This window comes from Diabrotica virgifera, chromosome 5 (genome assembly GCF_917563875.1).
Source record: "Diabrotica virgifera virgifera chromosome 5, PGI_DIABVI_V3a".
NCBI classification, from domain to species: Eukaryota; Metazoa; Arthropoda; class Insecta; order Coleoptera; family Chrysomelidae; genus Diabrotica; species Diabrotica virgifera.
Window position 1 is genome coordinate 158,645,269 of NC_065447.1, and position 24,243 is coordinate 158,669,511.

Below are 24,243 nucleotides of genomic sequence, written 5' to 3' on the forward strand. Positions count from 1 at the left end.
TATATTACATGAAGATTCAAATTTTCTCTTTACAATTTCAAACATAATTTTTATAATTAAGATAAATATAGATGCTAATATTACACAAGACATTGCAAAGACATTGTCTATTTCACTTTTCACATACTCGCTGGTGTTGCTGGCACCCATGGTGTAGGCTGAATACGTCTCAATGGATATGTAGCTTGTGGTAGTTTTCTAAAAGCGTAAAGACCTTGCTGCTGCTGCTGTAAATTCAACTCTTCAGGCTTCCACGTTTTGTCCTCAATATGCAGACTATCGAAATGTCTTTTAATTTGTTTTATATCCTCATATGATTTAATATCTTTATTTAACTGATTAAGTTTAGTTTGAAATTCCATAACCCTATGTATGTACTCGGTGGGATTCATATCAATACTGAACATGTTCAGTGTCACAATGTCTCATAAATGCCGCGTTCTGCGTCAAATGTCGGACGGAAAACTGAACAATGTCACATATCTACGTCAAATGTCACGTTCTGCGTCGAATGTCAGCGCTTTGCCACGTCACACATAAATGTCACGTCATACGTCAAATGTCACGTTCTGTTAGGCACTATACGGAGAAGAAGAAGAATTGACAGTTAACGTTGACAGAAGAAGAATTGACAGTTGGCTTCTGTGTCACCGCCGCTTTCATTTGACACTCCATACGTCACAATCGGACCAATAGCAACAAAGATATGCTGTAATGCCGTTTTGGCACTGCCGCCATCTTTGTTTTTTGTCTCAACGTATTCGTTACCCCCTCCCCGTTCCGAAGAGCCCTCTTACGTCAAAATCGGACCAATAGAAAAGAAGATATGACGTAATGCCCTTTTGGCACTGGCGCCATCTTTGTTTTTTGTGTGTTCTTTACCCCCTCCCCGTTCCGACGAGCCCTCTTACGTCAAAATCGGACCAATAGAAAAGAAGATATGACGTAATGCCCTTTTGGCATATTCCGATGCGCACGCCACATACTGCGTTCAACCCCCCTTTTCATCCCCTTTCCAACGATACGTCACACGTCATCCTACGTTAAGCCGTTTGGCATTTATTAATATTTAAGGGTTGCGATTTAGGGGATGCGCCAGAACGCAGGTTGTCTATCTACTCCCGTTAAAACCATATTTCTTTAATTTCAAAAGAAGTATATGACGATCTATTGTTTCAAATGCTCTTTTGAGATCTATAAAAACTGCGCATATACCGACCCCTGTCGTATCTAAAATACTTTTCATATCTGTGACAACTAACTGTAATGCGGTCTCACATGAATGAGAATTTCTAAATCCAGACTGGTAATTATACAGGATATTATTTGAAGTAATAAATTTAGTCAGCTGATTGTACACCACAATTTCTAAAACTTTTTCACAAAATGGGAGCATATTTATTGGACGTAATTGATCAAGTTTATTAGTATTAGGAACTTTTGGAACAGGTACTATAGTTGATATTTTAAATTGCTTGGGCACCAGGCCCTTCTCTAAACTCATATTAATTAAATTTAATAAAGGATAACCTAACACATGAAATAGATTTTTGATAATATCAAGACCTACTTCATCCGTACTATTTTTTTTATATTGAAATTTGATTATATCATATAGTTGGTTTAGTGATATGCTCTCAAAAGTTTCAAAATTTACATCAGATGAAACAACTGTCTGCAAATTTAAATTAATATCACTATTTTGGTCAAAACTTACAATATTATCTTTAATACTATCAACATAATATTGATTTAATATGTTTGCCAAATTTACACTATATGTTACACCTTCATGTTCAAGACTTTGAAATTGTGATATAGTTTTATTAGTTCCTACTAACTGTTTGAGATGTTTCCACATTTGTTTAGAATTACCCCTATTCCTATCAATATTTGACTCATAAAATCTAATTTTAACTTGTTTTAAAATTCTAACACAGTTATTTCTTTCAATTTTATAGTTATTCCAATCTACGCAATCGTTTGTAAACAAAAATCTTTTATAAGCAAGATTTTTATTCTTAACTGCCAATTTACAAGTGTTGTCAAACCATTTATTACCAAAGTTCTTAACTTCCACAGTTTTAACTGGTGACACTCTATTCAAAACATCTACGATATTATTGATGAAAGTATCAGCAACTTCATCGATGTTTACCGAAGAATATGCCCAATCTTTTTCAATCAACATGTTTACCATATTATCATATATTATTTTAGAACGAATTTGTTTTGTTTCAATGACTTCACTTTTAGTTACTTTATTATTGAGCACATGGACAATACAGTGATCAGATATTATGTAATTTTTTTCTACATGAGCAGTTACCGTATGGTCATTACTTATGACAAGATCAATCATAGATTTTGAATCTTTAAAAATTCTTGTATATTCATTTACAAGTTGCTGCATTCCATTATTTTCTATATATTCTTTCAATTTACTTTTACCCTAGTTCTGCAGTATAGATGCTAGAATTTTGAGGAGTTGAAATTGAAAAGAGTCATTTGAGGTTACGACTGCTGCTCCGACTCTGAGTTGACCTTTGGATGCATCTGAATATATTTTAAGCCATTCATTGTACTGTTAATCTAGGATTGAATTTAGTCACTTTCCCAGTCCGATGCAACATGACCAAGATAATTAAAGATTTGTTGCTTATAGAGGGGAAATTGAGGTTTATGGATCTTTCCTTCAAATGGGGACAAACTTGACTAAGAATATAGGTCAAGGCTAGTTAGTCTGTTGTATATTCTTAAACCACGCTTATAGGATATGTTGATCTACCTATATTCATTAGTAGCATGTTAAGTTGGTTAAAGCATGTTAAATTGTACAAAGTCAAAGAGTGAAAGATGAAGAGTGATTGTCTAGCTTTTAGCATTTTCAACTGAGTGCGATACTGAGCAGTCAGAGTTTACTGAACTGACTTTGCTTTTTTTAACTTTTAATTGGAATTTAGGTGATGTAAAAATGTTACATTGATTTGAAGATGGATCTGAATCAGGTGAAATTATTTCATCGTAGCTACGTTTTGGTTGATCATGTCTTTATTTGTCTTTATTTGATGCATCTATTTTGTTCCATCTCTAGGTCATTAGAAATAGACATTTGTTCACATTGAGAACGGTTTGTATCTTTGAGTTTTTGCAAAAATATATATGTTGTGCTGGATAACGATTTTTCATTGCTTTGGTTGGGGGTTAATTGAGATTGTGGTTCGGAGCACTGTGATGCTACGTGATCTGACTTCCTGCAGTTATAGCATACTACACAGTCTTGAGAGATGAATATTCTATATGAAGTGTTGTCAAAAAAAGCCAAAATGACTCTGGTTTTGTTACATAGTGTGGACTGATACCTATTTGCCCTCTAAAACTCAAAATGTGATTGAATTGCGGCATAAAAGCACTAATATTTTAGGAATGTCATTGGGAAAATAGAAATTACACCATTTTTTGTCACCTCATTGATTAGTAAGTCATGTGGTATTGTAGGACAATATATGAACAAGTCATTCTGCTAGTGTAACTAACCTTCTTGCTCTGACAATTTCATTTTCTATTTGGCCATGACTATTCATAAAATCATACACCATTTGTTTATTGGACACGCACATACATATGCGATTATTAGATAATCTAGAAGAAAGTATTACATGTTTCGGTTGAATTTTACTTCTCATTGGCAGAAGGTAGTCTTAAAGTTTAGTGCTTTCTAAGGCACTAAAAATAATTGCCTGTTCCCCCTAAGGGAAATTGCAGTTTCTACGCTGCTAAAGAATGAGTTTGTGTAGAGTTTATTTGACTTTAATGATTTTGAGTTGTAGAACTGTTGTTTGATTCCATCTCGACAAATATTGTGAAAAATAAATCTGAGCCTACACACCTGCTAAAACAGGTATATGAACTTGTACTAAAAGTGGATATTTTGCCGATAAAATTGAGTTTGTTTATTGATAACAAGAACAAATAATTGCAATCTAGTTGACTTTATTTAGTATAGAAAAAATCGTAAGAAGTTTAAACGTTTATGGTCACTTCAATGTTATGAATCTTTTGGCACTTAATAATAAACATGTTTTATCTTTTATTTATATAATAAAAAAAATAATAGTGCCAATAAAACAAAAACACACACATCTTTTATTTTGTTTTTCATATTTCTGTCTAAAATTAAGTTGTAGATTAGGCTTGTAACCTTAAATGGCTTTCCTTTTGTTTATTATATACCTACCTTACCGTGGTCTACTCAGTATTTTTTATAACAAAAATGTTCAGAACGACTCCAGGGCGAGAAAAGTATGACCCTTAACCTAATCCTTAAATACTTACTATGATTAATTTTCCGATAAAAAATACGTTGAAAAATTTTTTTTGTCATAATGTCGGCTGCGACAACCTTACACTAAACAAGGGATTGAACTTCGTAAGTCCTAGTTTGTCACCCACGTGAATGAATGTTTTAGAAATGGAATGTAAAGAAATAAAAGATTTAACATTTTGTAGATTATCTTTGAAACCGGAAGTGATATCGAAAATCGAAAGCAGAAATACATATTCGGTTTCTTTTTATCAAGACGGGTCGAATAATATATCATAATATATCCCATTTAAACGATAAATATATGTCACTCTCGGTTGTAACTCCAGCACCGGAAGTCCCAACTGAAATTATTTACCCGTGCTGTCTTGCCCTATTTAAGTACTGTTTTTTGGCATCTTATTTTTTCTATATCTTATATGTATAATAACGGGGGAGATGTGATTATGGACCGACGGACAGACGAACGTGGATAATTCAACATTTTCACCATTTTTGAATGATGTAGAACGATTGAAAACAAAACTAAAAACAAAAAAGCTAGACTTATTACTTACTTCGTTTCTGGCTGCATGGACTAATCCTAAAGCCTCAATGGAAATATATGACTGAAATTCAAAACATTCGAAGCCCACATTGAATATAACATTACAGTTTTCGATGCAGAACCAAACTCAAACTAATTTAATTATTAACTACTATTTTATCTTTATAAAAATCACTAAAACTATTATTTTTTACAGTTATTTTGACAGTCTAGGTTTTTTGTTTCAATGCACATACACCATGTGTAATTTATAACAGCGTGAATTACGAAAAAAATCGTGCAGAACGTTGAAATAACGTTTTTTTATCAATGTTTATCAGTTTAGATATTGAATATAAGTAAATATAGACCAGGAATAATCTGTAAAAAAAAGTCTATTTTTGGATGTGAGAGGCGGCATTGGGATTTTTGCAGATAAAGTTAGGTGACACCTTCAGTAAAAATAATTTACTTATGCTCCTTCTCAATTATGCCCGGAACATTAATAAAAAAATTAAAATATTTAAAAATTTCGAAAAACATCGATTTTTTTCTGCTTTCTTTGCTTATAACTTTAAAACGATTCGTTTTGGAACAAAGTCGTACAGAAATAAAATAAAGATAATTGAATTTTGTATGATATAAGACTAGTCAAAAATGTCTTAAGGTATTACCTTTTCTGCAATGTAGCAATAAATACAAAATAAGGGGACAAAATACGCCTGTTGTTATTCAATGTTTCTTAACCACTTTGATGGCACTTAGAACCTTAGTAATTCGCTTAGAAAATTCTTATAACTTACTTAAATGGTCTATCAAATTTCATTAAAATCGACCTAATAGATTTTGCATAATAAATTTGCAATCTAAATGTTTTTAAAAAAGGTCAAATTTTTTAAAATCTTTCGGAACAAAAAGTAGACCATTTAAAAGTTGGCTATTTTTTTTACATATAAAGAGGTGCTCTGTCTATCTAATACACTTTACAGAATTAAAATCGCATTATTTAAGGGGCCCCAGCAATGTTTTAAAATTATAAACAATTTTTTGGTTTATAAACAAGTATCTTTGTTTAATAATAAAAAAATTAATTTTTAGCAATGCAAATAATTAAAATCGGTATAATTTGACTTAAACCTTCAAATGCTGTAAGCAGAATTGCTATTTTATTTTTTAATCAAAATTTATTCGCGTTCAAAAATTGCAATTTTTCGATTTTTTGGAAGTTCCACCGCGTTTATCTAGAAAACTATGCATCCTATGAAAAAACTTGTAAGAACATTTTTTGCTTAGAATTACCCAAGAAATACAAAAAATATTTTATTTTGCGAAAAATCGATGTTATGTAATTTCTCAAGTTCTTTGTTTATAATAATCTTATCGACATCCGGATCAACTGTTACCCAAAAATTCGTGTTCTACGGGTCAAAATACATAAAAAAAACTTGGGTAAGTCCATCTAAATAAAGGAGCCCGTAGCATCCCCTCCTGGCCACAGCACTAATTTGTTTATAAGCCAAAAAATTGTTTATAACTTTAAAACATTGCTGAGGCTGCTTAAATAATCCGATTTCAATTCTGTAAAGTGCATTAGATAGGTGGAGTACTTCTTTATATGTAAAAAAATTGACAAATCTTTGTATGTTCTAGTTTTTGTTGTGCAAGATTTTAAAAAATTTTAATTTTTTAAAAAAAGTTTATATTGCAAAATTATTATGCAAAATCTAGTAAGTCAATTTTAATGAAATTTGGTGGACGGTTTTAGCACATTACAAAAATTTTCTAAGGGAAGGAAGGTTACAAGTGTAACCTAAGTGATGGAAAAACATTGAATAAGGACAGGCTTGTTTTGCCCCCTTATTTTATATTTATTGCTATTTTGCAGCAAGGGTGATAAATTAAGACATTTTTAACTAATCGTATCTGATAGAAAATTTAATTATCTTTGTTTTATTCCTGTACGACTTTGTTCCAAAATGAATCGTTTTAAAGTTATAAGCAAAGAAAGTAGAAAAAAACGAAACTTTTTGAAATATTTAAATATTTTATTTTTTTTATTAATGTTCCGGGCATATTTGAAAAGGAGCATAAGTCAATTATTATTAACGAAGTTATCACCTAACTTTATCCGCAAAAATCTGAATGCCACCTCTCACATCCACCTAAAAACAGATTCTTCCTGGTCTAATACTTTTGTTTATTTTATTGATCCAAAAAATACTTACGTTTTAAATAAGTTATTCCTATTGTTCCACATTTTTACACACCAAAACACTCTTCAGTAAAGGTTATTAAATTAAACTTAAATACACCAATAAAGTTTTTCGCAATATTGACCTATAAAATCATAGCAATCTTATATATTATAACATACCAATACAATTTAAAATTATTGATTGATAGTACGATATTTTCAAAGATACTTTTTAGTCCAGTCGTCAGATACGAAAATGCCACTAAATCTCTAAAAAGCCTTTTGGGACCCCAAAAAAGTTTACTACTCAGGGTTTCTCCTAAAATCCTCCTCGTAGGGGGGAAACATTCTGTATGCCGTAGAAAAAAAATGGTTCAAACAAAAAATGTAGCTGAGATAATTTTAAACAAAAACATTTATTATACTTTTTGTGTAGGTAAAATTAATTCTTTTAAAAACGACGCTTGAAGCGACCGGCGATTTTGCATGTCAGTTACGTGCACGAAATCAATTTTTTAAATAAAATTTGTATCAATTCGACGGTAAAAATTCTATATTTTTTGATCAGAGTATCCTATCATTAAAAATCAAAATGTCACTACCATTGACCGGTTACTATGTAATTTCTATTGTAAGAGCCTAATCTTCAAAAACTATAACACAGTATAATGCTAAAGAATCAATGGGGTCACTCCGCGAAAAATCCTTTGTTCTCGCTGTTCCATTTTGGTGACATTGTCACTTGTCACCAAATTCATCAGAAATGGTCATCCGCGCAGATGAATCACAATTAACGGCATCCTACGTTTGCCGTGATTGATCAGATTGATCGTTATTGTCGCACATTTGCCATGATTGGTCGTTATAGTCGCACATTCAAAATTTTGTCTCAGGAGATGTGCAAAATTGGAACCGTCAAGATTCTAGAGTGATTTAACTGATTCTTTAGCATTAAACTGTGCCTATAAAATGAAATTTCGATTTTCAGTTTGAAGCATTTGAAATGTCTAACAAACGCTGCAAGCACAAATAGGTTTTTCGAAATTACACAACTTAAGCTACAAATTCCACCTAATTCCGTCTTCGTGGAAGCATTTCCCAGACGTGAGATACTTTTTGGTGTGAAAGTTTGAATTCGGCGTTTATTACGCTTATTTCAAATGCCTATCGTTGAAAAAAATCAAAATCGAAATTTCGTGTCATAAGTTTTGAATATTATGCTGTAACCAACGGGTAGCTCTTTTAGGACGACAGACTCAGTAAAACACAGGTTAAAAACAAAGTAAATATATTTAAGATAATTATATACAGTTTAAAATAAATAAATTAAAAAATATAATTATATCTTATGTAAAGGAAAAACAATATTATTATACTCATTATTGTCATCCGAACATTATAGTGATATTAAAATGATACGATAAATAATACAATATATTATATGTTACGGTCAATGATGTAAATTGGACAATGGGTGGAATGCATAAAACGTAGTACCTGCTAATGCTTCAAGTATGTACTACATTTTTCAAGATTTTACTACACTTACAAAGCATTAAATGCTTTATAAGTATAGTAAAACACAAAGCATTTGTAAGTGTAATAATGCTTTGTAAGTGTAGTAACATCTTCAAAAATGTAGTACATACTTGAAGCATTAGCAGACAGTGGCGTAGCTAGCATGGGTGACACCCGGGGCGGTAATCGATGGTGTCACCCCAAATCCTAAAAATAAATGTTGTTAAAATCAACAAAAATCCGATATGCGTATGTTTTGAATAATGAAAATATTAAGTTAATGAAATTGCAGTACATAGTATGTAACAGTTTATTTATTTTTTGTTTTGCATTGTGTGAATGAATTAAAAGTATTTTTCTCTCTCGCTTTATTAGCGGCATCTCTAAAACAGATTTTTTATATTTATGTTTTGTGTTGCTTCATGTTCGATAGTTAATAAACCGAGGTTATTTAGCCTTGTTTGCGTCACTGTTGCTCGCAAGTACTTCTTGATTAGTTTTGGCGTATCTACTAAAACTTCTCTCACATAAAGCAACTGATTACCCAAATGATCATAAAAAATTTTAATGCGACCATTAAGTTTGGGAGGGATTCCATAAAAAACCATTCCACAATGACTTTTAAAAAGTCTGCAGCTAACCATTTAGAGGCTGTAGTATTGGCCGCTTGTAAATGTCTTCTGACCCTTGGTATTTCTAGCAGGTCTGCTTCTGATACCTCTTGATAGTAAAAGTCACAAAATATTGTAACAGCTAATTTCAACTGTTCACTGTTCTTGAAAAGCAAAGTGTGTGTCTGCACAATCTCGAACAATGAAGCCGCATCATGAATGGACTTTGATCTGGTTTAGAGTTCAACATTGAATAGGTCAGAGCATTTCAACACATCCTTCTGAAGTGTGAGTCCTGTATCGGTAGTCAACTCACCATCTATTCGTTTTTGACGTCGAATTCGTTTTGCGGTAGGAATGTCGTCGTCTTAATATTTTTTCGTGGCAAAATATATTGCTTCATCTATAATAATTAGCACCACGTTTTTCTTCAATATAAAGACAAAATGCCCCTATTTTTTTCGCTGATTGATCAACGGTTACGCCTTTACATTGCAATTCAATTTGACAAAAATTGATTTCTCTCAGTACATCACCCCAAAAGAAAAGATAACAAAGAAATGTGAAATTACACACAGCGTGCATAAGTTTATGTGCAGCACCTCTGGTGTCCAAATTTTCTTGTTGATGACATAATTCCTCAATAATTGCAGCAACAACACTATCAAAATGTTCTGCCAATACTTTAACTGCAACATAGTGAGCACTCCAACTCGTTGTGGAAAGTCGTTTAACAGATGCTTTGCTGTGTTTAAAAGCACTTACCAGCAGCTAGTGGAAGCACAAAAAAATAAAAAATTGCCTCTACACATCCGAAAAATCTGTTGTGTGAAAAAGAGTGCTGGCAACATAAATTAATTAAATGATCAATACATCCAAAGAAAATGACCTTTTTGTTTGTTGCTTTGATAATAGCTTGTATTCCTCCATGTACGCCGCTCATAAGCTGCATTATCCTATTCCTGTGAACGACACTTAATATTATCTAAACTAAACCATCAAGCTTTTTGAGAATTTCGTTACTTAGATCAACTGCTTTTTTCCTTTTAACGGTTCAAATCCACTTTTACCTCGGTTTTTTTTTGGTTTCGTTTGTTCATAAAATAATATCAAATGTTATTTTGATTGCAAAGTGAGTAAAGTTACAAATTAACGATTCATTCTTTTGTGATCGGGTCCCTTTCGGGGGTGACACCCGGGGCGGACCGCCCCCTCCGCCCCACCCTAACTACGCCCCTGAGCAGGTACTACGTTTTATGCATTCCACCCATTGTCGTGAATGTCCATTTTCCTTGGTTATTAACGACAATGCCCGGCCATTAACGACAATAACCTTAAATATTGGCCAATGTTGTAAAAACTTAACGTAAAATTAGATTTTTCATCAATAACCGATCAATAACGACAGTGGCCAGAAGCAAATGGCCAATGTTGATAAATCGATGCCTCAGAAGCCAATCGGTCTAAGTCAATAAGTGTTTAAAATGAGATACTAAGATGTTTCTGAAAGTAGTTGCAGAAATATAAGAAGTAATTATTAAAAACAAATAAAACGTCTTTATTTATCATAATATGGGTAACATATTCATAAATACAAACAAGGAAATAATAATATGTTTATATACTTCTTCTTCATGTACCATGTCCTTTCAGATTGTTGGTTACCATCATAGCTATCTTAATTTTATTCACTGCCACCCTAAATAGCATGCTTGTATCAACACCATACCAATCTCGCAAGTTCTTCAACCATAAGGTTCTTCTTTGTCCTGGACTGCGTTTGCCTACTATTTTTCCTTGCATGATATTTTGTAGCAACCTATTTTTATATACCGTATGGTGCAAATGAAAGGAATAAATTCGTTATTTCGTAAACCGGCGACTTTAAGGAAAAATCCCGAAACAGGTCGATTTTTATTTTTCAATTATGATATTCTGGCATAAAATATGGCATACTAGTGACGTCATCCATCTGGGTGTGATGATGTAATCGATGATTTTTTTAAATGACAATAGGGGTCGTGTGCTACCTTATTTGAAAGGTTATTCAATTCTCTATTCAGTACCATAAACACTTACATAATCAATTATAAAGGGTGTCCAAAAAAAATTTTTTTAATTAAAATATTTAACAAAATAAAGAAGAATGTATGTAATTTATTTAATTCAAAATACATTTTGCTGCTGTCATGAATCAGAAGGATTGTCTGTGCGACTTTTTATTCCTGAAAAAAAGTGTGATAAAAATGAAACAAATTAAAGAATCTTGCTAAAAATTTATAATCGAGTTAAACAAAGAGTAATAAACATGAAAATAAAAAAAAATTTAAAAAATATTAAAACAAAAAAAAACTGACAGGCACTAAAATTTGTACAGTGTAGCAATGGTAGTCAGTGGCAACATTTTCATCACAAATTGATCCCACTTCGCTTACGTCGTCTTCTACCTCATCAAGTCATTTCAAAAGAGTTTCCTCATAGTCTTTATCCCCTTATTTGAACTTTTTGACGAACTGGGGCACATTATGTTTAATGACGAACTGGGCACAAACACTAACACCCCGTCTATTAGACGGAAATCACACTTTGAGTCTAAATATCTTTCGAATAACAACCTGCAGCAAATTGCCGAATTCAATACTAGTAAATAACAACATAACTTGAAAAGTCATAAACGGATGACCTTCAAATTTTTCTAGGAATGGAAATATCCCACTTTCAACAAACGATGCCGTCTGAGAGACGGTGTGTTAGTACTTAAGGGTTAATAAAAATTTTTGGAAAGTAGTAAGTATTAAAATTAGTTTAATATTTAAATAAAATATACATAATAAACTGTTTAAAGTACATATTAATTTCGTTGGAATCATATAATAGAAGTATAACTTCTTACGTGCGTACAAAGTACACTCACATTCTTTTTATTTACATCTTTTTGGGGTCCCAAAAATGATATTCTCATCTAAATTCAGCATGCTCACGCTCGTTTCGTTTGTAGAAATCAAATCACTGCTGGCTGGACTACTTAGAAAGATAATTTTTTTACGCAATAGTTTAAATTGAAAATCGAGTGCGTAGCGTATATTAAAGCGAGAGATGCAGTGCATACAGTCAAAATTAATTTAACTATTTTTTTATAAGTTACATTTTCATTCACTGCTAGCCAAAAGTACCCTCCCCCCTCGTATCTTTTGAACGGTTAAAGTTATAATAGTGAAATTTAGAGGGAGGAAATAAACGGACGTAGCCTTCTCAAATAGTCATAAAAGGCGACGTTACAGATGACGTTACAGAGCCACTCTGACAGATAATTTTAAATGGAACCTTGTGGCAAGTGATATCTCGTTTGAAAGGTATTCAAAATACTTATTTAATTATACAAATTTTATTTGGGTTTAAGTTGATTTTAATAAATAAATTAAATAATTACTAAAATTGTAGTTTCGCATTACTAATTTAATACTTTTCGCATGACTAATAAAGATTCAAACGTTTGCCTATGGTTATTTGTCAAAAAAATTTGGCGTTGACGTAAAAACAACTAAACTAGAGAATTGAAAAATGTCAACTTTTTGGACAAAAATAACCCTAGGTTGACTTTTGAATCTTTATTAATTAAATAGAAAACTGCAATTTTAATATTTATTTAATTTATTCAGCAAAATAAACTTAAACCCAACTAAAATTAGTATAATTGAATAAGTATTTTCAATACCTTTCAAACCAGATATAGTCCTGTCGCCAGGGGGGGTACAACGGCCTCGTTAATTCAGATGGACTTACTCAAGTTTTTTTTATGTATTTTGACCCGTAGAACACGAATTTTTTGGGTAACAGTTGATCCGGATGTCGATAAGATTGTTATAGACCAAGAACTTGAGGAATCAAATAACAGCGATTTTTGGCAAAACAAAACAATATTTTGTATTTTTTGGGCCATTTTAAGTAAAAAATATTTCTACAAGTTTTTTCGTAGGATGCACAGTTTTCGAGATAAACGCGGTCGAACTTTAAAAAAATCGAAAAATTGCAATTTTTGAACCCGAATAACTTTTGATTAAAAAATAAAATAGCAAGTCTGCTTACCGCATTTGAAAGTTTAAGTCAAATTATATCGGTTTTGATTATTTGCATTGGTAAAAATTTATTTTTTTATTGTTTAACAAAGCTATAAATACGTAGGGTTTCCCGTGCTTTTACATGCGTTTTAACGCATGTAACGTAGAAATAGTCTTGATTGCACTAGTACCTATTCTACCTACTCGTTCGATTTTAAATGAGAAATCATAGAAACATCACTCACGCACTAGTTGTTTGTAGCTTTGTTTAACAATAACACAATAAATTTTTAGCAATGCAAATAATCAAAACCGACATAATTTGACTTGAACTTTCAAAGGCGCTAAGCAGAATTGCTATTTTATTTTTTAATCAAAAGTTATTCGGGTTTAAAAATTGCAGTTTTTCGATTTTTTGAAAGTTCAACCGCGTTTATCTCGAAAACTGTGCATCCTACTAAAAAACTTGTAGAAATACTTTTTGCTTAAAATGACCCAAAAAATACAAAATATTGTTTTGTTTTGCCAAAAATCGCTGTTATTTGATTCCTCAAGTTCTTGGTCTATAACAATCTTATCGACATCCGGATCAACTGTTACCCAAAAAATTCGTGTTCTACGGGTCAAAATACATAAAAAAAACTTGGGTAAGTCCATCTGAATTAACGAGGCCGTTGTACCCCCCCTGGCGACAGGACTAATATGACTTGCCATAAGATCTCGTTTGAAATTATCGGTGAAAAGTGGCTCTGTAATGCCATCGGTCTCTATTACGTGAAAGATTTGTCCTTGCGTTTTATAAAAAAAGTTTACATGTTAAATACCTTTGTTGGTTTTAGGAACCCTCCTGCTTCTGATCACTTGAAAATATCCTTGTCACGTCATTAAACTTTTAAACTTTTATAACAGAAAGAGATGGACAGTACAATTTTGACTTTTCTCTAAATATTTTGTCATCAAAATTTCCAGCAAAACTTACTTACATAATACAATCGGCTTTTCTATGTTGGCCATTTCACAAACTTTATTCTCGACGAATCATTATACAGGCTAAATTTCTACTCTTAGTCATACCGTGTTCCTCTACGACTGAAAAAAAATCACACCATCTCCCTCTCAATGCTGACACGACTCAATTGCCTTTTCCCAGCGAGAAGGTGACATTCCACGCCACTGGTAGAATAACTATTTTAGCGGAATTTTTCGATTCTTCAATATTTTCTATGTAAATAATGTACTCTTCATTCGTAATGATAAAATCATTAGTTTTCGAGATATTTGAAGTTAAAAATTAAAGGGCACAATTCATAGCCCAAACTAGCTGTGCCGATTAATTTTCTATTTCAAGTATCTCGAAAGCTAATGACTTTATCGTTAAGAATGAAGAGTATATTATTTACATAGAAAGTATTAGAGAATCTAAATATTGCGATAAAATGGCAATTCCGCCAGTGACGTAGAATTCGGGAAGGGTCAACCATTCACTATCCAACTAATTTCGTTGGATGTACAGTACCTACACTTCCTGCCAAGTATGAGGAGGATATTTCAAATAGTCTTAAAGTATATAATATATTAAATAATCCTAAACCCATTTACCCTAAGGTGTCGGGTGTAATGTCTTTAGTTAGTTGCATGTACAATTTTTCTCCATCATAGTTTTAAAGTACTGGGTAAAAATAGTTATTACATTTTTAAATAAAATACCCTGTAACGAGCCACATTTTATTTAAGTGACTCGGGTTAAATCTTAATAATTTAAAGTCTGGAGTCTACAACTCAGAGATTGGACATTCTTAATGAATCACCCTGTATAAATAAAGTCGCATGTAAATTAAACTAAATACATAAATAACAAAAATATTAAACGAAATTTCAATTAGAAAATTAACGTTCGGATATTGACGTTTTATTATAGTCGGATATATGTAGTTCTATATACACTCACCGGCAAAAAATCCCGCCACTAAAAATTTTTGATTAAGTTTGATAATTTATAACTTTATTATTTGTACTCCCATTTTCAAGACTGTTGCATCAGTTTGTAGGTATGTACATGTAATAATATCGTTTGTTATTATACTGGTAACAAAGTTTTTTTGCTTAGATGGCATTATACAGGGATGAGTGGAAGTGTTGTATTTTCTCCTAACTTTAAAAAATTCTGTGAAAAAATTGAAGGGTTGATTTTGTTTCATACTCCTTTTGTATTATTTCGGAGGCATCCCTAAAACTTTGTTTTTTGAATTAACTGAATATGTCTTTTCTTTTAAAATATGTAAATAAAAAACTGATTTGAAGGTTTATTTAATTAAAAATGTTACACGCACTAAAATGAACAACACAAAATAAAATTAACAACAAAACAAAACAATTCAATAGCGGTCCACCTCTCGCAGCAATGACTGCTCGTACGCAATCTGTTTGGTATTGAATAAATAAGATGTGTTATCCTGGGGAATAGCCCGATAGTCCTCTACCAGGGCTATAAATGTGCCAAATTTTCTGGAGGCCTAGGATGACGGCGAATAGTTATTTTCAATTCATCCCATAAATGCTCGATAGGATTGAGTTCTGGGCTGCATGCGGGCCATTCTAATCTTGTCAATCCAGCCTCTATTTAAGATATTTATGTTTAGGAGTCTGTAACGGTCTGATACGTTACGGAATCACTTTGGAATTCTTTAAATATTTTTATAATTATTTTCTCTTGATTGCTTAATTAAATTTCTCTAAGTAATTCCCATTTATAACTATTATTTTTTCTTATATTTAAAAAAAAATATGACGTCATACCTGAACACACTTAAAACTACTTGTTAGTTTCTTGGGTTGGTATCGGTGAATATTACTTCGTGTTCTGAGGTCGTCCTTGTGACAGACGAAAAGAACCACAGCTTTCACTTTTGGTTGGAACTTCGTGAGTGGCGTGTGACAAATTGGGGTCAAAATTTACAGGTAAAGACCTAGTTTTATCATTAAAAGTACATAATTGAATTTCGAAATGTGGATCAATAAAATGTATTTAGGAGTGTTTAGAAGAACTCAAGAAATAGATATATCGAGTTTTCTGGCATAGAATTATCGCAGTCACACGGTAACTACATATTTCTTTTTATATTAATTTTTTTTTATAACAACCTGTTGTCACTCTGTTTCATGGTGACACATATAATCTTTCCAAATTAAATCTTATGTGTAAATTTATTCAGTGAATTCGGTATATTAAATCATTCCAAGAAATAATTAATATTCATTCAGAGAAAATCCTAACCTTATTTTTTTGTCATGCAAAAGTCAAAATTTCGTTTGATTATTCCAACATCATTAATAAGTCAGTATCATATAAGTATTTTAAAGAAATCATATTTATTCTGTATTTAAATCCCAATTCCACATGTCTGCAATTAGGAATTCTCATATAAATTCTTGTCAAGGTCAAGACTTCATGTATTCAGTAATTTTTTTGGTGTGTAACTAATGGCCTTTTTTAACATTACTATCTATCCAAAAAACACTTTCCTCGTTTTTCTTCTTTCTTTCCTTTGATTACACTTAAGAAATTGAAGTAAATGTACAGGTAAATGTGTGGAGGTACACTCCATCCATCTTATAACTTTCCCCTACATAATACTTCAGCTTTTTCTTAGTATTTTCTTACTTCGGGTTCTCAACGTAGAAGCCACACATTTTTTTGTTCCCATCTAGTTACTTTCTTTTTCCTTACTTCTGTTGGAGTATATCATCCTCTTTACTTTCACTCAACAGAAGTTGTTCTTTCTTTGTTGTTACAAGTCAATCAGTACTTTTATTTACGAGAACTTGTGCAGCTCTTATAAGAAAAGAGATATTCGGATAATCCCAAAAACAAAATTTTAGTTAGTGATGTCTCCGGGATAATAAAGAAATATGAAAAAAAATCTCTAATTTGTCCACAGAATTTTTTAAAGTTAGGAGAAAATACAACGCTTCCATTCAGCCCCGTATAATGCCATCTAAGCAAAAATTTTAGTGGCATAATTTTGTGCCGGTGAGTGTCCAATAATTTATCATTGGTATGGTGATTATTATATTATATTTGTATATCATTTTTCTCAAAAAAAAAAGAAAATTATCCTTGTTTGTCAAGTGTGCGTGAGCATTTCCATTAAGATTTCTATTCGTTATCATCCAAAGTAATACAAACACTTGTATTGGAATTTAATATTAGATTCTGTAAATGTGCTGTGGACAAATCAATATTCATGGATCCGCCTCTTATGAATATTTTAAGTAATATGAAAAGTTATAAATGTACTGTAAAGATATTGACTAAGATATTAACTTTATTGTTTTTTCACCCATTTTACAACATTAAAAAATGAAAACCTTAAATTATCCAAGTGTCTGTCCGCCCGTCAACATAAACCTTCCGTTATTATAACTGCTAGAATGACAATGAGGTGTCGAATGAAGAATGTCGGTTCCAGAGTTGAAAGTTGTTGTAACCATAAGCACTCTTTTAAAGACGCAGAAATACTACAAGCGACATATTATTCGACGCACCTCAGCAGTAAGAAAACAAATAATATATACTTCCGGATTCATGCATGCCTGTCGGTCTATCTGCTATCCGCGAACACAACTCCTCCATTCTTAGAACAGATAAAATGACAATTGTGTTGTCGACATGCAAGCTTGTTATCCTAAAATGGTATTAAAAGTGAGAAAAGACCGCGCTCATCTTATGGAAAATATAATGTCACTCAAATTCAATAAAATTTACATGAATAGATTCGTCTCGAATCTGTTCGTCTTCGTCTAGAATTGTAATTGAAGTTTATCGAAATCATATTTTCGAAGTCCATAAAAGTGCCATTCACAAATACTATTACTAAAAATAGTTTAGGTGCTATTCAAAACATCTTAACCCTTTCGCTGCGGAGCTACTGAGACTGAGAGTATTTGCATCTCGTCACTGCGGCGCTAATAGACGTCTCCCGCAGTGAAGCAAATATTTTTGGCTTTTAGGTTACAGTTGACTTAATTGTTGGAATTCTATCATTTGTTTTACTTTATTATTTTATTTCAACTATTTATTGTCAATTCTAGAACTATTATAATATATATAATAAATAATGTAGTAAAACAAATAATAGGGTTCATTTGTTCTTATGGTTCTTCCAATTCCGCCATCGAATAATGTTTACCCCTTTTTGGTGGCAGCGGCATGATGTAATAGTTATTACCAGTATTTTTTATCTCAAACAAAACGTAATAATTAGCGACAATTTCACTTTACGGTACTAACGCATTCGTAATACTAAACACCTTCTCAGTTACCCCTCCTACTCATCCCGCTCGAGGCACTTTAGGTGGGCGGTTCACGCCCATTCATAAGAAAACATCTGATGACATTATATTTTATATTTTGTTTACGTTATTTTTCGTCTATCCGCAAATAATCGCTAACCGCAGCGAAGCGGTTAGCGCTGTCGCATAAATGCGTTTCCCGCACATCTCGTGCACTACTGAAATTACGCAAATATGCGGTTCCCACAGTCAAAGGGTTAAAGCCAGCGTTAGCTAAGACGATTAGAGCTTAAACCGTTGTCATTTATTATCTACTAGTGATTTTACCAATCGCCATGCGACGGGGGATACAATATAGTCACTGTACTCATTTTTTACTTCCTCCTATTTTATCGTATCTCCCTCCAATTTCTTTTGAATTCCTCTATTTTTTCTGACTATTTTTTATTTTTCTGGCACCCTTCAATTTCCTCTGACTCCCTCTAATTTATTTTTATTATAAATATATAGATATATATTTCAAAAACGAAAGACAATGAATAACGGCATTTGGCACTTGCGACAGAAGTGATTACTTCCTATATCGCATTATGTAGTATTGAAATTTTATATCTGATTATCAATAAAGTATCGTCGTGCTATCGTACTATATTCAACAAAACCAGCTTCGTACGACTTTTCATTAGATATCGCAAATCAGTTTGGCTGATTTTGTCTGCAGATATATTTTATGTTTCAGTACTTTTGTGGGACTGGATATACAGTTGAGTCCCTGAATCTTTACCCGTGCGTCATCATTTAAAGCATACGAAATAAGTCGATGATAAGTCGGAAATTGAAATTTAAGAAATTTACTAAACGCGTGACAGTAAGTGACTTGATCTTGCGTTTAGTAAATTTCAATTTCCGACTCTTATTTCGTATGCTTTAAATGATGACGCACGGATAAAGATTCAGGGACTCAACTGTATGACATGTCTCAAGTATTAATCACATTCATGGTAAATCGTTGGTATATAGGGAAATTAAGCTGAACAATGTTATGGTTGGTATATGGGAACTATTTCGAATTAGCCGATTTTGTCACCTTGTTTGATTGAATGTGGTAAATATAATATAGAATGTATTCATTTTTTACATTTTCATTATTATCTTAATGGTAATTTTTTGGTAAATCCTTAGGTTTCCCAGGCTTTAACATGGCGACGATGTTTGCTCTTTTTAGTTGATGAGGAACATTTTCCGCCTGAAGAAAGTCTGAGAAGAACTTTGCAAGCCATTGCCTAGTAAATCTGTCACTGTGCTTAAAAAACTCAGCATGAATTCCATCAAAGAAATATCAATATAGATAGTAGATTAATAGATATAAGTTAAACAAGTATGTAAGTGTAAAAGCATATTCTTGAAATAAACTCTTAAATTTTATTTCCATCGTTAATTATACAGTATGTCCCTGTAAGTTGTATCCATATTGAAAACTTTTTTATTATGAATTTTACGAAAAAAAGTTATTCTTCACAAAAAGCTCTGCATGGTCCAAAACCTAAAATTCAACTATCAAATATCAAATTTTATGAATATTATACGAGGTGTGTCAAAATATATGAATTTCGCTCAAGAGTAAAGTAGCTTTATTTTTCACAATATTGAAAATTGCTATTATGAAAAGTTGTTTGGAATTCTATTCTAATATGCAATTACACACTTCTAATTAATTGTTTCTTACTTCTAATTAAGTGATTCTTAATAAAAAGTTCTGCATGGTACAAAACCTAAAATACAACCATCTTATATCAAATTTTATCAATTTTATACGAGGTATGTCAAAAAAGATAAATTTAGATCAAAAGTTGAGTACCTTTATAGTCCAGAATATTTCTATTAGAAGGATGTAATTACATAAATATAATTTTTAATTCTAAACAGCTTTTCATAATAGTATGGTATAGTTGATCCAAAAGATGGCATAACCCAGACATCCAAAGTGAAAGTTATCCTTCAACACCAAATTGTTTTATATGGTCCACACAATGTCCAGAAAAAAGTCACACCATTTTGAGCGTCGGGTTTGTGGGGGGGGGGGGGGGAGAAATCTGCAAATTCGTAGTTTTTTACGTTTTTCGTCAATATTTCTAAAACTATGCGGTTTATCATGAACAACCCTCTATACAAAATTATTCTACATTAAATTTGAAATTGAAATAAAAAAGGTCCTATGCATAATGTTTCTAAAATGAACGGTTCCAAAGTTACGAAGGTAGTATAGTATAATTGGTCCAAAACAGGCCTAACCCAGACATCCAAAGTAAAAGTTTTCCTTCAACACCAAATTGTTCTATATGATCCACATTTTGTTCAGTAAAAAGTTTCACCATTTTGAGCGTCCGGTTTGGGGGGAAGATGGGGGAGAAGATGGAAGATAACTTTCACTTTGGATGTCTGGGTTTGGGTCTAACTATACCATACTATAATAACAATTTTCGATATTGTAAAAATGGTAAAAATAGGTAGTTGCATACTAGAATATAATTCTTGATTCCAAACAACTTTTCTTAATAACAATTTTCAATATTGTGAAAAATAAAGCTACTTTACTCTTGAGCGAAATTCATATTTTTTGACACACCTCGTATAATATTCATAAAATTTGATATCTGATTGTTGAATTTTAGGTTTTGGACCATGCAGAGCTTTTTATGAAGAATAACTTTTTTTCGTAAAATTAATAATAAAAAAGTTTTCCATACGGATACAACTTACAGGGACATACTGTATAACATATGTATAATAACCTATTCCGTCTATTAAGGATTTTAACTTAGTTTAGCGCAATCGTGCCCTGGTTGGAACGCACCTCAGGTAAAATCGACGCAATCGTCCCATACCGCCAACTATTTCTGCGATTATGGTTTAAAAGTAAATACGTTTCATCAGTAAACACAATAAATATTTTCACATTTCTAAATCTGTCGTAACTGCTGCAATCGTAGGTTTTTTATATCATGTTTTTCAATCAAAAGGTTTCGATTACTTTCTTGTTTTTTTTTTCAACGAAATCAGAGATTCCTAGTGTCCAAACGCATACTTTGTCTCGCTTTGTCTCGCCCTAAAATTTTAGTTGAAAATAAAAGATTTTGTTCGGTGTGGGAAAATCCGGATTTTTCGAGGAAAATTTTTGCCGAAGGGAGTCGGAAAAAAATATCTCTACGCAGAATTAAATTACGGTGAATTTTAATTAGGTTGTTTTTGGTTTAACGGTGAAATCTTCGGAGTTATAGAGCAATAATTAAAAAAAAAGAAGACTCCGGAGCACTAATTTGTTAATAAACAAAATAGCACATTCGATTCCAACTTAAGATTCGATTCCAACAACAAAATAGCTGCTAAAAAAATTTCCTTCTTTTTTCATAATTTTCCCAGAGTAATAGCGAAGACCACATTTTTGTCATAGTCAATTTACTCACGGTTTTTGCTCCAAATTTGAAAGAACCACTTTGAATGGCATACACATAGCTAACATGTCAAAGAAAAAAAGTGATATTGTGCCGTATTGTGCTTTTGCCCTGGGGGTGAGAATATTTATGTTCATTTTTCAACAAAAAAATTAAATTTTTAGACGGTTTTTCGCAAATAACTGAGACAATTGGTGTTTTATCGAAAAAACATTCTTAGCAAAAATATAGCTTATCAAAAAGTAAAAAAATGGTGTATGTATATGAGGTCTCTAGACCCAGTAGAAGCAGAGTTGTAGCTAATGAAAAGTAGGTTATTATTCGTCAAATTCCAAATCGAATATTTCAGCGTTAAATTAAGAAAAAATGAAAATGAAGCACTTTTCGGGGAAAACTCATAACAACTTTTTTAAAGTGTTTAAAAAACATTTATTTTTGTTGTTTTTTTTAAGTTTCTATATAGCATCAAAAGTAAGCAAGTTACGCTCAAAGTAAAGTCTCTTTTATTTGTAAAAAATCGTGAAAATTACACTCTAATTAGCATTCCAAATGAAATTAATCGTTACCGCTTCACAAGTTGATCTGTAAGCTTCATCAGTTCAAAGTGCTTATTTTTGAAAACAATAATTGGTTTTAAATTAAAAATTCGTCGTGAAAAAATGCTATAAAACAAAAGTAGTTTAGAATTAGTCAGTTTATCCACTTCCGAACTTGTTTTGAACGTATATTTTTTCACCCCCAGAAGGGGTGAAACTCACCACCAGGGCAAAAGAACACATCGGCACAATATCACTTTTTTCTTTGACATGTTAGCTATATGTGTGATAAATTTCATGTCAATCTAAGCCGTTCTTTAAAATCAGGAGGTTTTGGAATATTTTACCGTGAGTAAATATACTATCAGACATAGACACTGACGACTGCGATGTGAATTTGATTAAATTCCCAATTTTTTTTTATTTCCTGTGTTTTATTTTGTGTACGGTAGACTATGGAACTTATCGTACTAGGTAAGTGTAATCACTTTAAACCACCACTATATATTTATTTTATCAATACCACTTTCTCACGCATTTTGATAAAAAATGATAAATATTCTTTGATAACCAATATTATTTTTTAAATTCAACATTTTAGAATATAAATGTTTTAATATTATTCAAAATAGACGGAAACTAAAGACTTGTCAAAATATTTTGTTTAGATTAATTCTATAGTATAGTTTATTTTACTTGAAAATTTGAAAAACATTTTTATGATATAAATATTTTAAGAATATTCGAAGAAGATGGAAATTCCAGATTGTTCAAACAGCTTGCTTATTTGTATAGTACAAAAAATTGATAGTAACCGAACATTGTTAAATAATCAATTTTTAAAGTACACCGCACAAACCTTATGAAAATTATGTCCCAGTGGATTTCGTTCATACTTTGGGAGAATACCCTTTGAAGCATCCTGATAAAAAGTTCTCATGGGCACAACTCAATCGTATGAAGGATTTTCAAGATATAGAGGCACAAACTCGGAAAATTATAAGATTTACTGGATATTCCAATTCCCTGAGTTACTGGTTATCTGACAACATGTAGAAGTTTGAATCAAGGAAAAGTACTAGTAGTCTAGGATTTTTTCCTGGCTATCCAATGGTGACCTTTACTTTGACCTTGACCTTCAACGGACGTCATCTTCTAGAGTTTTGAGGGTTTTCGGCATTAAATTGATATAAACAGATTAATCATGGGTTTTTAAATTAAACTCCGGGTCTGGTAAATGGACAGTTAACACGCAGTTAGAAGTAGCTCCTGTTAAAAATTAAAATTCAGTGGTTTAAACGAACAGTAAATTAATGAAATTTAATATAGAACAAAATATAAAGTGCAGTGAATTAGTGTGTAAAACAACAGTCAGAATCTGTAAGATATTGCATGCTTCTTCTCAATTTTAAAATTCGTAAACAATAGAAAAATAGAAATTAATACAAATTACATGTCATTAAATTCCAATTTATTCATAAAAAGATAAGGTGATTAGTAATAATAGAGATAAAAACCGTCGTACAAAAGTAGAAATAATCACTTCAAAATTTTTGAGATCTAAACAGGTCAGGGCTTAAAAAATTCAAAATAATAGTCAAAACGTTCAGTAGGTAGAAAACACTCTTCCGCGGGGTTGAACCGAGGGTGTTTTTTTCTGGAGCCAGCTGTAAAGCACAAAGAAATGGATAACATGGAAGAGATTAAAGACATGTTTTCGATAATCCAGGCG

General features: G+C 31.9%; 1 protein-coding gene across 2 annotated transcripts in view; it reads right to left on the reverse strand.

Annotated features, from left to right (window-relative positions):
• The window catches only part of LOC126885184 (uncharacterized), a 217,747-nt gene that overhangs the window by 99,527 nt on the left and 93,977 nt on the right, over window positions 1-24,243 (reverse strand). Inside the window, exon 1 of one of the 2 annotated variants that reach the window (XM_050651616.1) lies at window positions 4,882-5,137. The exons of the other annotated variant lie outside the window; for it this stretch is intronic. The gene's annotated coding sequence lies outside the window, so the exon portion shown is untranslated. Of the gene's footprint in view, window positions 1-4,881; window positions 5,138-24,243 lie in introns of those variants that run through there. 2 annotated transcript variants of the gene reach the window in all.